Source organism: Ambystoma mexicanum, chromosome 2q (genome assembly GCF_040938575.1).
Source record: "Ambystoma mexicanum isolate Mex_15411 chromosome 2q, UKY_AmexF1_1, whole genome shotgun sequence".
Classification (NCBI taxonomy): domain Eukaryota; kingdom Metazoa; phylum Chordata; class Amphibia; order Caudata; family Ambystomatidae; genus Ambystoma; species Ambystoma mexicanum.
Window position 1 is genome coordinate 1,366,306,825 of NC_090924.1, and position 16,050 is coordinate 1,366,322,874.

Consider the following 16,050-nt stretch of genomic DNA (forward strand, 5'->3'; position numbering starts at 1 on the left):
CCATTTTAAAAATAAAGTTTGATAACATCCTTAAAACTGGTATTCTCCCTGATTCCTGGGTGACCTCTATTGTGATCCCTATTTTTAAAAAAGGTGATCCATCTAAACCTGATAATTTTAGACCCATATCATTAACGGATGCAGCAGCAAAAACCTTTTCAATTTTGGTAATTTTGGATCTTGAAGATTTTATGAAAGTGAAAAAAATATATTCTAAATTCCAGACGGGTTTTAGGAAATCTATGTCAACGACATTGAATGCCACTATTATGGCTCACCTAATCGCTGGTACAAAGAATAAGGAACTCAAACCAATCTATTTTGCATCTATAGACATGACCTCTGCTTTTGACACCGTTGTTCGGAGCATTTTATGGACAAAGATGGCAGCATTAGCTATTCCTGTACATCTTATTTACAGGATCTCCATGTTCCATCATAATACATCATACAGAATTCGTATCACTAAAGAGGGCGCTCTGACTGATTCTATTTTTACCTAATTAGGATTAAAACAAGGTTGCAACTTTGCAGTGATCCTATTTAACATATATTTATGTGATCTGCAAGACATATGGAAAGAAAGTAATACGTTTGCTGCTAGACTATGTGCGTTAAGAATACATTGGTTAGCTTTTGCTGATGACCTTATTCTATTCGACCTCACCCCGGCAGGTCTAAATTCAAAACTGCAGATGTTTTCTGAATTTGCTTACAAGCATAATTTAAAACCTAATCTTGCAAAGACTAACATTATGATCTTGGACACCAGGAAAAAAGCAAGAAAGTTCAAGTAGTGCTTAGATGGAGCAGAAATTGCGCAAGTATGTGAAATTACATACCTAGGATATTACCGTAGTAACATGTCTTCGGTTAAAGCATGGAGCAAATACCTTGATAACAAAGTGAGACCTCTGGCTAGCCAGATGAAAATAATATCTGCCAAATACTGAACTTTTTCGGTAGTTCCTTTATTAGAATTTATGAAATGAAAGATTGAACCGGTTATCTTATATGTGTTGGATATTTGTACTATCAACCTGAACCCACAACTTGATATGTTACAGGGTAGACTGGTAAAATCGCCACTTAATTTAGCCTTATCAATACATAACTGTATTATACGCCACGAACTAGGCATAATATCCCTGTCATGTCGAAAAGATTGGACAGATTTATCAAAATTACGCTAGAATGTTGTCACCCCTGGAAAATTCTTACTATGTCGATTTTAATGAGATGCTAAAAGGTTGTAGTTCTAGCTCATTTATGAAATATAATTCCAGAATGTGTGTGATACTTAAGGATCTAGATGTTGAACATTGGGATTTGGGAATACGTCCGGGTTATGTGAAGAAGAACATTTTTGAAAGAAGACTGTTGTAATACCATACCTACCGCAAATATGCCAAATTTCCTAGAAAAAGAGATGGTTGCTGTCTCTATTTGACAATCTTTTCATGTAAGGTTGTTCGCAGGTATTACATGAGATTCAAACGTAATCAAATAAAAACATGTGAAAGGACTATATTTTGGCATTTTAATAAAAATGACTACCCTTCAAGATCTTGTAGATTCGCTAAATGTGAAGAGCATAATGAAACGTTAAGACATCTTATTCTTGAATGTAAGCATTTCATAGATGCTAGATCAAAGTACCTGATGAAATTTGTGAACATTGAATTTGAAGACTGCATGGATTCATTATGGAACCGATTAATGTTAGGGCAATGCAATTCACTGATTTCTGCATTAGTATCATTTTTACAATTTATAGAACAAAAATACTGCTCTTGTCTAACTGAGTATGAGTAAATTGATACATTTTATGGATGAATTAATGATTTTAGTTTCTGTAATTTGAGGTATACGATCATAGATAACTGAACTGATATATTAATTTTGTGATCAATTGTGGTAGTTCAATGTTGACAGTGGATTTTATATACATCAAGTCGGTTTTTCTTCTAACTAAATTTATATGGTGCTATTGCACTATGCAAACTTGCACATTCATTGCACTTGCAATTACATTTGCAGTCTAGGAATGGAAAGCATATGGTGTTATTGTATGATGCGAAATTTGCACATTTGGTGTTTAATAACTTACGTAATGCAATACTTGTTTATGCATATCCTGCTGTTCTGTTACAGTCTAGTTATATATGTTGTGGTTTGTGGATTTTAAAGAAATTATTTGTTCTTAATGTTAATATTTGGAGTAATATGAATGATAAAAATGTATTGTAATGAGTAATTTTTAAAGGTTGTATGAACCAAACACAATAAAAAAAAGAAAAATAAAAGAGCTCACCGAATACCTGCAGGAAAACCAATACCGGGTGCCCCCCCCAGAACAGTTACAGCTAAACTTTTAAACTACCGGGACAGGGACGCTATACTGCAGATGGCTTGGGCAAAAGGGTCAATCACGCACAATGGCTGCAGAATTGCCTTCTTCCTGGATTACACCTGGGAGGTACAGAAGGCCAGACAGTGCCTTTGAATCGCTGAAAAGGAAACTCCATTCCATGAATGTCAAATATGGACTGCTATTCCTGGCCCAGCTGAAAATCCAACATGACGGCACTACGGTGCACTTCTCTGATCCTTGTGAAGCCTGGTATTGGGAGGAAACCCATATCACTGGTAATTGGAATTCGGAGGACCCGGGCCCTGTAGGCAGATCTCTGCCCAAACGGCACCAGGAACATCCTGTGCGACATCACCCGCCACCAGAACCGAACGACCCTGCCTAGGACGTTGACCCCTGAGATCAGCGAGTCGGTCCCACCTATCGAAAAACAAGAGAGGCAACAAGGCAGCAGACATCCCGGCCACCACCCAAGAACCCGTATCTTCAACAGGGACACTAAGTTTCAGGTCGACCCAGGATCTGGATAGTTTTAGTTTTTAAGTTAACGCTGATGCTGTAGTAAGAGTGTCAGGAATGTTCGAGCGACAGATACTTCAAGTTGGGGTGGAGTATAGGGAGGGGGTGGGGGAAAATGGGGAAGTTGTGAAATGTTTAATGTTGTCTAGATATAATTGTATGTTCTTACGTCAACAAGCTCTGGCAAATAGAGATATGCACTGTACATCATCCAACACCAGCAACTACACTCAGTTCCCGATGTGCTCACTTATTTCTTATACAAATCATATGGCAGTAGCACTGACCCAACCAGCAATTATAGACTGCACCAAGGTCCCTTCGACTACTCACCTGGAATGTGAATGGAATGGGTTTGGGAATTAAGAGGCGTCTCATTACCCAATTCCTGAACAAGTACTCCCCGATATAGCCCTCATCACCAAAACACACCTAGCAGGCTCGACCTGTACCTTATTTCGTAGAACAAATTATCGCTCTGCATTCCACACAGGGTACACTATGGGATCTCGTGATGCTCTGATACTACTGCTCAAACGCATCCCGTTCACCCCACTCACAGTGGAACATGACCCCAGAGGCCGCTATACGATCTTGCTTGGCACACTGTGGGGGGGAAACTGTTGCCCTGGTTCTGGTTGCAATATACTCTCCACCGGGGCTCGGAGAGGAACTCCTAGATGACATCACCACCAGTGTAGCGAAAACCAGGCAGACATTTGGATGCTAAGAGGGGACTTTAATGACGTAATGTGCAATACTCTTGATCGGAAATCACATTCGACGAGGCAATCCAAATACTTTCACCAAACTGCCAGCGTTTACTTCTGCATTGGGCCTCCGGGATGTATGGAGGGAGCTCCATCCCGGGAGCAAATGTTACTCATTCCACTCTAGGGCTCATGACTCCCTTTCTAGACTAGACTACTTTTTCCTCCCGCTACAAATATACATAGGGCACTTAACACAGAACCACTCCCCCGCAACATTTCTGACCACTCACCATTGATGAGTGAGATGTGGGTGAATGGCCTGGTCCCCCCCATCATGGCGGTTAAATGATTACTATCTGGGCTTCCCCAAATTTATTGATCATCTTACTGATAAAACTGACAAATATTTTTAAATCAACACAACATCGGTCGATAGCCCAGTGGTGGTATGGGAAGCATATAAAACAGTGCTCAGGGGAGCGGCGATCTCCTGGATATCCAATAAAAGAAAGGAACGCCTATGTACAATGACGGAGGCTAAAAGTGAAGTGGGAGAATGGGAGGCCAGGTACATTCTTGATATGAGCCCTGAGATCCACCGTTCCCTTGTTAAGGCTAAGGAACATCTTCATAATATCACGCTAGACAACGCCAAACAGGCACATAGGGAATCGCGGGCCCGGGTCTATGAATACGGGGATAAAGCTAGTAAAATGTTGGCCTGGCTGGAGCGGAGGGATGAGGCGCAAACACAGGTTAGGGAAATTGTAGACGAGCATAATGAACGGATCCACTCGGACCAGAGAATGGCTGAAGTCTTCGGTCACTTCTATGCCGCCCTTTACTTCAGCCCGATCTCCCTGCCGAATCTCTTCTTCTTGGATGGCATCACTTTACCATGTCTCTCTGAGCAACAGATAGTGGATCTGGACGGGGATATCTCTGAGGCTAAATTGCTGAGGCCATTGCACAGCTACAGTCTGGGAAGACGCCGAGTCCCAATGGTTTCCCGGTTGAAACCTGGAAGAAATTGGGCAGCAAGAAACTTAAAACTCCACTCCATAAGATGTTCCTCCGAGCCAAGGAGCAGGGCACTCTCCAACCAGATCTGTGTATCGCTACGATCGTAGTACTTCCTAAACCCGGCAAGCCTCCCGAGCAACGCGCTTCATATAGACCCATCTCATTGATTATCAGAGAAGCCGAGATTCTCGCTAAACTCCTTGCTAATAGACTGCAACAGGTCAGCTCTTTATTGCTCCACCCGGAGCAATGCGGCTTTATGTCACACAAATCAACACGGATGAATATACGACGACTTCATCTACTGCTGGAGCATGTCTCTATCATAGATGACCCACTCGCGCTGCTTGCAATTGACTTCGAAAAGGCGTTCGACTCGGTAATATGGGACAGTCTTTGGGAAACTATGCAGTGCATCGGGTTCGGCGAAACCTTCTTAAACTGGGTACAATTGCTCTACATGGGCCCGCAGGCAGAAGTGATGGTGAATGGGTGGCCCTCTGGATCGGTTCCGCTTGGGAGAGGCACAAGACAGGGATGTCCCTTGTCCCCCTCCTGTTCGCAATTAAGTCCCGCTGTCTATGGTTTCGTCAAAGCAGCGAATGGTCATGTTTCAAACGGCCGGATGGCAGTGAGGACAAGGTATCCCTATATGCCGATGACTTATTAATATACATGAGTGACCCAACCCGGACCTGCCCGGTAATCACACAGATGCTAACACGCTTCACTGAATTCAGTGGACTGAAGGTCAACTGGGGAAAGTCAGTCTTCTTCCTGGTGAAGGGTGAGATGCGCACTTTCCCCCAAAATTGCCTGTACAAAATAGAAATTAATGGTTTTCGTTATTTAGGGATCTGGATCTCTGCGGATCTCTCAAAATACGTAACCCACAATCTATATCCGATCACGGACAGCTTTACCAATGATGTCCGACACTGGAAACTCCTTCCACTAACACTGATGGGGAGAGCAGCTCTCTTCAAAATGATGACGCTACCGTGATACCTGTATGTGTTGCAAAATGCCCCACTCACGATCCCCGACCCAGAATTTCTGAAAGCCTTCTTAAAGAACTAACATGGGGGGAACAATCCCGAATCACACTCACTACGCTGCAGATATCGGTTTGGGAGGGTGGCATCGGGGTGCCGCTCCTCCAGACCTAGTTTTGGGTAGGCCAGTTAGCGGTGGTTAATGACTTGCTCCACGGGGACTGGGAACTGCCACATATTAAAGCCGAACTAACTAATGTGCAAGGTATCCAACCAGTCCACCTGCTATTCCAGCCACTCCCTAGACCTCCGCCACAGACGATGGGTGCACACATCACCACGGTTTGGAAACAAGTACATGCCTTCATTGGTTGGGGGCACAAGGTCTCCACGGTACAACCCCTATGGCACAATGGTAACTTGCCTGAATTGTGCAAACACAGGGTTTGGGCTAGGTTGATGGAAGTGGGGATCACTAAAGTAAGTGATATCCTCGCTGAAGTGGGCACCGTCTCGTTTGAAACCCTGCAACAGAGATTACAACTTCCAAACACTGAGCATTATCACTACATGCAATTTATCCATGCCCTGAACAGCCACATCCCTGTAAACACTATTGTACCTGAATGCACACCGTTAGAGCGCAATGTACTCACGGCAGACATCCCCACCAAAATCATTTCTATCCTATATAATGATATAACAGCCTTTGGTACCCTGGAGCTGTCTAATCTTAAAGTGAAATGGGAAAGGGGTGTGGGTACTGTGGAGCCGGAGGATTGGATACAGGTACTAATGCACCCGCGACAAATAGCAATTTCATCCAGACTCCGCCTGATTCAACTCAAAATATTGCATCGAGTCTACTATCCTAGGACGGCTTTGTATGGCTGGAAACAGGCCCCAGATCCAAACTGTTTAAGGTGCCACGATGAGGAAGGCACCTTCACACACATCCTATGGGAATGCACCAGGATCAAACTCTTCTGGATTCAGTGTTGTAATATATTAACCGAAATACTTGCCTGCACCATAACGCTAGATCCGAAATACTGCGCCTGGGCATCCCAGATGAGAACGTTGGAAGGACTGTTCCTATCTACGGCTGTGGGCCTGATAAAATGCAATATTGCCCAAAAGTGGGGTGCCCCGGAATGCCCGACTATAGACCAATGGACTGCTGACATTGACACGTGTGCAGCACTGGAACACAGAATCTATATAGCAAGAGGCTGCCCAGCAAAAGCCGGGAAAATTTGGGAAAGTGGGAAGACGGGTAGGACTGAACACCTTATTGTGCGGGGATTTGTGACGTCTATGAGGATTGTTCCTCTGATCATGTGTATGGTGATATCCTATAGGTTCTTGACAACGATATGTGAATGTGATAGATTTATGTGTACTTCTTATGTGTGTTTCTTTGATTTGTTCCCAAAATCAATAAAAAATGTTTCATAAAAAAAAAGGCTTCAGCTGATGACGAGTGCTTAAGAATCCTCGAAAGGTTTGAGGCACGGACCACAGAGGAAAGAAAGGCACTAGAGCAGATGTGGAGAGTGAGGGGAGAACTCACGTTTGTGGAAGATGTCCTCGTGCTAAGGGGCTCTAAGATGATGGTTCCTGCCAGCCTCAAAGGCAGAGTGCTGGAACTGGCACACAATGGTCACCAGGGTGTTGCCAAAACCAAGGCATGGCTCTGCATGAAAGTGTGGTTTCTGTGTCTACAAGAGAGGGTGGAAGATTTTGTCCACAACTGTGTGTGGTGCCAGGCAGCGCTGCCACACCGATGAGAGCCCCGGATGGAGTCAATGGAGAGGAACTCTGTGCCATGGGGCACGATACACATGGACTTCATTTCGACCTGCAGACATAACCATTTTGTGGTCCTCGTCGATCAGTGATCAAGATGCCCTGAGCTCGAGTTTGTTGGCTCCACATTCCTGGAGAATGTAATACTGACATGGGAGAGAGTGTTTGCCACGCATCCATTTCAAGGCAGAGGGTTTGCAGAATATCTGCGCGACCACAGTGTCGCCCACCGCAAGATCATGTCACTGTGGCTGAGAGCAAACAGGGAGGCCAAAAGACTGATGAGGACATTGAACAAGGTCTTCCGGATAGCCCACAGACAAGGGAAGTGCAAGACACACGCCCTGTACCCGTTCTTGGCGGCATATCAGGCAACTTCCCACTGCTCCAAAGGGGTGGCCCCCACTGAAGCACTATTTCAACAGTGTCCGCAAGGACTTCTCCCTGACCATGTACCACGAACACCAGGAATCATCAATGACGGTGCAGTATCTGAAGGAAGGAGAAGAGCAAATGAGAGGGAGAATGAATGGAGAAATCTGGGGAAGACTGCCTGGTAATCGTGTGCTGGTGAGAACAAGAAACGTGTGAGGGAGATTGTCTCTGCCCCATGAGCCAACTCCACTCAGGGTGATGGACACCAAAGGTTCGATGGTGACTGCATCGGATAAAACCACGGCAGTGGCTCCTGTTTCTTCAGAAAGATGGGGCAATCCCCAGAGTCAAGCCCCGAGCGAGGCAGAGGAGCGAGTCTGGAAGGCCTGGCATCCAGCAACGGGGACGACAGTGCGACCGACCAAGGAGGAGGCTTGACCTTGGCTGAGAATGACCCTGGAGGGTAGAGACGCTATCCTGTATGAGAGCGCCGCAGGCAGCCCAGTTTCCGGCGTGCCTTTGAAATAGACTTTCCCCGATGCCAGAGGGCACCCATTGGTGCAGTTCATTAGTTGGTATCGTTGAACTTACACTTTGGTGTTTGAGTTTGTTTTACTTATGTTACAAGTGTTTGTCTAATGCAATAAGTGCCTACGTTCTGGTTGTTTGTTTATTTGAAAAACAAATATGAAAAGGGAGGAGTGTGGTGTATCTCTTTAAGAGTCTGCATCTGCCATCACATGTATTCCAGCCAATGAAAGCGGGTCCCTGCGCGCATGCGGCAGCTAGAACGGAGGACCCGTGAGAGAAAACCACTGTGTCCGTGTCCTCATTATGCGCACTGGGACCTGACCTAGATCAGGCCCCTCATTAAAGGCAGGAATGCTCCCAGAGCCACCCATTTCGTCCCTGGGGGAGTATTCATACCCAAAATGAGTGTTTGTTAGCAGGCTGGTTCTAGCTATTTAATTTAGTTTTTCCCGCACCACTCAGTAGCCTGTTTATTGTGTTGGTATCCATTTGCTCCTATATAGTGGTAGAATGACCACCAACCAAAGCATTTTAAAAGTCCTCTATCCTGGCCATTTTGTTTTGTGATCTTTATTTGCTTGCTCGGAATGGCACAAAGAATGTGAGACTTGTATCCCATGTCCCCTCCATGCTGCATGGCTGAGCACTCACACACTTCTGCATTCATGGCTGCCCATGAGTTATCTATCACCGTGCACTTGGATTCACTCACCTGTGGTAATCACTGGCATGGATGAAATATAACATAAATTGTTTGTTAGAATTTTCATTAAATCGTTCTTGGGTCCTTTTGGTTTTACCGGGCTCGCCTTGATCATTTGTTATAAAAAGTCTGTATTACCTGGGGAGATCAGGGAATAGCCAGGCGCCCCCTTTTTCCGTCTCACAGGGATGAGACAAAAAATGAAAGCATCCTCACTGCCTTTGCCCCCCTCCCGAAAGAAAAGCAAAGTTGCTGTTTGCCTCGCTGCCTGGTGCACAATGAGAAGGGAGGCGCTGTGAGAGCCATTCAGAGTTTATAAGTAGAGGCAAATCCAGGGGGAAGTTCACTGAAAGAGATAGTCTGGGGCAGACCCTTCTCCTTCTGCCCTCTGGCTTCTCTGGAAAGTTTACCCATCGCCTGCTGCTTCTTGACCTTATCAAGATGAGCGAGGCCTGCGCTGGTCTAATGTTGCATGGCATTTGCGCTGTCCATTTCTTTCGTTCATTTCCTGACATGCCAGCCACTTCCTGTACCCTCCTGTTCGAAACTGTTTGCTGCTGTCATTCTGAGGTTTGAAGGCCGATCTCTTCTCCATAAGTATTTCTAACTCTAAACCTTGTAGCACTGAAAGGACAAGGAGTTTGCGTGCCACACAAAACACAGCAAAAAAGGTTTACAGTTTTAAAATGTTGAATTATATCCTAAAAGCTATCGACTTTAAATGCATTCTTTCTGCTGTGCTTTAAATGTGCCAATCATCACGTTTTCTCAAAATGTGTTTCATCATTACCTTCACCCTGTCTTTTGCTCCTTTTGTTGCACTTTTTCTGTTACCTCTGGTTGTTCCTCCCTTCGTCACTTTCTTCTTCTCTGACCCACCCTTCTTTTCCTCCCCTCCATTTCTTTCCCCTGTTGTTGTGTTATTTCTGTTTCCTCTGTTGGTTCCTCCCTTCTTCTCTTTCCCACCCTTCTTTTCCTAACCTCCCCTCCATTTCTTTCCCCTGTTGTTGTGTTATTTCTGTTTCCTCTGTTTGTTCCTCCCTTCGTCACTTTCTTCTTCTCTTTCCCACCCTTCTTTCCCCTGTTGTTGTGTTATTTCTGTTTCCTCTGTTTGTTCCTCCCTTCGTCACTTCCTACTTCTCTGACCCACCCCTTCTTTCCCTACACTCCCTCCCTTTCCTTCCCCTTTTGTTGCATTATTTGTTTCCTCTCTTTGTCCCTTCCTCCTTCTTCTTTGCATGTTTCTTTTCTTACACTCAACGCCCCGCCCTTCCTTCCGCCACCCTCGTGTCCTTCAGTTCCCCCAGAATTGACCATTGCACTAGAACTCGTTTTCAGGAAAGTGCTTTCAGTGGAGATAGACCACGGTGAGGTAAAGCTACCTGGTCTCCACACTCCATGCAGACTGTCTTACAAAGTGGTGCGTCCCACTCCCAGATGATATATTTGGATTTGAGAGTCACTTTGTGCCGTGCTTGTGAAGTGTCCTATTATGGAAAGCATGTTTCTGAATATGTGCAAAGAGATTATCCCAACATTAAACACGCATGTCCTAAGATATCACAATGTACAATGTGTAGTGATAAATGTCTTTAATCATATAGAAAGCAACGTAATAACTGTCTGCCTAAGCCAACACGTGTTTCGGCCTCCCAAGCCCTTTGTCAATGCTACCCGTTCTGACGAAGGTTAGCCTTGACAAAGGGCTTTGGAGGCTGAAACACGTGTTGGCTTAGGCTAACTGTTGTTACGTTGCTTCCTATATAATTAAAGGAATTTTTGGATCTACGTGATCCGCTTGAGAATATTTCTTGGAAGCACATCTCTTCTAAATTTTCTTTGCAACACATTTCACCGCAAATCCCCCTCATCCACATCCTCCAGATCCCCCCACCTTAATGAATACCCTAACCCATCCCCTCCCTTCTAGATTGCGGCGAAATGTGTTAAAAGAAATTTGATGTAATGGCCTTCGAAGAACTGGGCCTGCGACGTAACGGCAGAACACCAAATTTTCACGCTACAAATTGTACATTGTAATATCTTAGGACGTGCGCGTTTGGTGTTGTGATACTCTCTTTGTACATATTCAAATCATAGGCACAGGAAATAGCCTATGCCTTTCCAACACACGCACAGGGCCACAATCGTTATATTTGTTGGTTCCCCTAACGACATTGCCTAAGCGCAGCAACAGTCTGATTTGCCCAACCTGGTTTTCATGTTTCATAGTGACGCAATATAAAAACTTACTACAGAACATCTAATGCAAACACATACTGCTCCTCCAAAATTTAGATGCAAAGATTCCGCCCTAAGCATGGCACCCAATAGAACATCTTTACCCTAATCTAGTGAGAAAGGCTCCTGCATAACGCAGTACATCTAGAATCTAAAATACTGGAATACCTCTCTGGTTCCCTTTCAAATCTGTCTGTCAATCCTGTGGCTCTTTAGCTAATGAATACAGCTGCAGGGTTCGAAATGGAGGGGAGCCCGGGAGCTATTTAGCTCCTGCCTGTATCCTGGAAGAGCCTGGTTTTATTTTTTATTTTTATTTTATTGGGCATTTGTAAGGCGCTTATACATCAAGAAATTGTGTTTCAAAGCGCCCACAGGGCAAAGGGAAGGGAACAAGAGAACAGCAAGACAATGGAGTATGATAACAGCGATGAGCAAAAATACAATACAATAGCGGTCCTACTAGGCCTTGTGCACATTCGGAGCATGCAAGTGCAGAGGGAGAGAAGGGAGAGGGGAGGGGTAAGTACTAGAGGTTCCAGAGGGGGGAAAGTTCCAGAGAGCCAGTTGCAAAGTCTCGGGAGGATAACTCAGAGGCAACATGCTCGTCTTGGAAGCAAGACGACACGGAGCAACACAGGTTTGATCCCCGGGTCCACTGGGTACTAAACACATTATAAAAAAACAAATATATATATACAGTGACCACTTGGTAGACGAGGGATCACCAGCCAATACAGTTAGTGCAGACCTGTGAGACATTGCAGGCCAGTTGGTGTCTGAAAGGCAAGGGCAGGGGGAGGCCGGATGCTGCGGGCGATTGGACAGAAGGCCAGGGCACATAAAGGGCCCATGCCACAAATCACAGCTTCTGTGGGGGTTTAGCACAGGAAGGAGAGAGGGAAGAAGGAGGAGAAGAGGTGCTTCCAGAACTTGAGGAGACCCGGCTCAAGAAAGAGAGAAAGGAGGAGGCTGTTCCAGAGGAGGGAGCCCGCCGAGGAAAGAGAATGGCACCCGCTCTCTGCTTAGGCTCTCTGCTTAGAGAAGCGCTTAACAAGCAGAGATTTGGAGCCGGAGGATCATAGGAATCTTGAAGGAGAGTATTTGGTGAGAGCAAGTTGCAGATAGCGTGGTTAGTTTGGCATCAACCACTACCAGGTGCTACTTTTAGCTCCCCAAGCCACCTGATGCAGAACAAACATGCATATTTAACATTAACTCTGTGCACTTGGGACAATCTATAAATAAGCTTAAGGACACATCTATACAACATTTAAAGCATAAGGAGTCATACATATTATACAAAATGTTAATTTTGCATCCTATGTGTACGTTAGATTTGCGGAACGCTATGTACTAGTTCAAGGTTGTCCACCTCCAGGCTTCGAGGGCCGGAATCCTGACAGGGTTTCAGGATATCCACATTAACACATTAATACTCATGAGAACATGTGCATACGTTTAGAATCATTATATGCAAATGTATCTCATGAATATTAATGAGGAATATCCTGAAAATCCAACATGGAGGCCTGGAGTTGGACAACCCTGTACTAGCTCCTCGTTCCCCAGTGGTAGCTCCTGCCTCAATGTCGGATAACCAGGATCGGCTTTTAGCACCTGCTTATCCAATCTTAACTTCGTTCCCTGCAGCTGCAATGTAAAATGCACCGCTTTGAGCCATTGTTTTCATAATTTGAATGGATGAATCTCCTCCTTCTCCCTCGGAGCTCCAGGCCGTGGGGGAGTTGAGATTGCTAATACTAGGCATGGCCATTTACACCCTACCTGCTTGAAAGTCCACCAGACATGGAACATTAAGGCATGGACTCCACCCTGTTATTTCACTGTGGAGAAATTGGGTGATCTTGGGCAAAGACTTTCCTACAGTGCAGCAGTGCCTGAATAATGATCGAACCTCAGAGAATGCGGGATGGTGCATTTGAGGCTGCAATTGGCACATGCCAGCACCTACGAGGTTATACGTTCCATAGAGGTGAGTCTTTGACTGGCATACAATGCTGTTATACAGTCCACCCAGCACGTAGGGAATTTACACCCTTGTGCAACAAAATGTACATACTTGCGCTGCAATATGAATGTTTTCTTGTTGCAATATTTTGCAATCAATGCCACTGTTTCAGGCTGCACATGGCAGCACCTGAAAATCTATATCTTTTGTAAGGCTAGGTAAGCTTCTGCAAGCCACATTGTGGCATTATAGAGGATCTAATGATGCTGCACTGGGCATATGATTGTTTTCAGTGTGGCAGAACCAGTGCATGTGTGGTTGTTCCTTAAGATAAGGTGGAGGCTGGTCAGTAGGCACAATACCACTCTCATGGGCATCCTTTGGCCGGTTTGTCATTTAATGACTCAGGAGATAGACTTGTTTATTAAGCAGTGGCGTGTCCCGGCTCACTGGGGTGGCCCAAGTGGGGCACTGATTTATGCAGGGGTGGCATGAAGTACGAGGGCGCGCACACACACACACACACACACGCACGCACGCACGCACGCGCACCTGGGGTGGCCAATCAGATTCCAGGGGTAGCACGTGCAAACCCCACGACATGCCTATGTTACTGAGGATAGGGACAGCTCTGGAACACCTAAAACCTTCTGGATCTAGGCATTCGACCATTACTCTCCATTTTATTGTGGGTTTCCGTCATAGTCATAGAATGCATCACTCAGCGGCTAATCAGACCCAAAGCACTGTAGTCTATCAAATATTGGGCTCCTCCCTATGGATCACATACTCCCAAGTTGCTCTGCAAAGCCATAGAAGGCAACTTGGCAACCAGATACTTATGACGTGCACCCATGAACACCACGGTTTTGCATCTGCCATTGTTACTACCCCACTAATGACCGCACGGCCCATTTTTTCTTACAGAGCTAAGCGCTGCGAGGCCACCAATAATGGCAGATGGGCAATATACAAGAACACATACATATTATCTGCACACATGAATGAAAAAAAGTGCCCACAAAAGTATTGTATTGCCGCACCGCCAAAAATAATTGGAGGGAGTGTGTTTTAGACTGGAGGACGGTCTCCTAGACACCTCAGTCCTAGATCGCCAGGGGAAGAGAGAGACCCTGTGTAATCAGCTAACCCATAAACGTAGTCTTTACAGACTTCCCACAGCCTTGTGACTGCCAATCATTCCTGAAATCACCAAACAGGAGTCTCACAGACACTCATATCCCCTCAACCAACAAATCTTGACAAGCATGGGCCTATGGGGATCCCGTCACCGCTGCCAGGACCAATCATTTCAAGGATCCTGCAGGTGCATACCATGGCATCACACCACAGACAGTTTGGCAGTGATCTCTCAAGACTATACTCAGGCCACAAGTTCATATAACCAGCACTGGTGCGCTTTATAAATCCTACATAACAACACGCCCCGCATAACACCCATGAGTGGCGCGAAGGTGCCATCTATTTGCTTGATCAAGGCATCTTGTGCTGAACTCTGCCGCTCCGCCGCTGACAGTGGTAAGGTGAGTCAGTGTGGCTGAGTCCGGTAAGAAAAGCACCTGCGATTCACCGCAGCGAGGCCTCTGGGTCCTGTAAAGGCATTATGATTTAAGACACAGACACCAGATTCACTTTTCCTAAAGATTTATTTATTTTGCTTGAGGGATGGAGTAAGGCTTAACCTGCCCTATGCTAAGGTGAGATTTCCCTACTTAAAGAAACTAAGGATAGTCTGTATCAAAAATTCAATGCAGAAGTCCATCTGTGTCAAACACCTATACTTGCGCTCACAACTAAAGCTATACAATGGCCCTCATTACAAGGCAGGCGGTGGACCATGGTGCTATTAGCTATTAGCACCATGGTCCATGCCGGATTCCGCCATGGTGGATGGCGGAATTACCTCCCCATTCCAAGGTGAGTGGGGCGGTAATTCCCCATTCACCATTTGCCCTTCCCCATTCCCATTTTTGCCCCATAGGGCATAATGGGGATGGGGAAGGCGCTAATTACGGCACCGTAAATTACGGTGCCGTAAATAGCACCAAGGTCGCTTAGCGCCTTGGACTTTAACGCCTGCAAAAAGCAGCCCTTAAAGTGTGAATCAGGCGTTAAGGGTTTAATGGCGCCGACGCTCTTTACGGCGCCGTTAACCCCTTAACACCAAAAGAAACAGTGTTCCAAATATAAAGTTCTGAGCTTCTTGCCTCTCCTCGCTTGTTTTTCAGCTTCCCCATCCCCAAGTTCAGAACAGTTCCGAAAAAGCCTTGGGGTTCCCTTCCCCAAGAGTTCAACACAGTTCACAAAGTTTTGGGGTTTCCTTCCCCAAGAAGCCAGCTCTTCCAGCTATAAAACTATAATCAGTACACAAATCTCTTGACTTTTAATAACAATTTCCAGAGTAACTTTGTAACCCTCCAGGCTTTGCAATAGTTCATACACATTTTCTTTTCTTCAATCACTTCAGCGCTTGTTATACAATACAACCAAGTAGCGGTCATTCTGTCTAGGCGGGCGCAGTTGTCGGACCATGCGGTCCATCAATTACAGGTCACGCAAACGATAACTCTAGCACTTTGTTATGCTCTTGTCTTTGCTTGGTCCTTTCAAAAAGGGGTCACTGGGTCTAGGCACAATTGTTGGAACACACGGTCCCAACAACCCTTGCACTTTGTTAACAAATTCTGACTTTCCTGTCTGCACCTGGATCATTAGTTGGCACTTCATTCTCCTTGACTGTCTCTTAACTTTGTCACAACGTACATTTCACACAA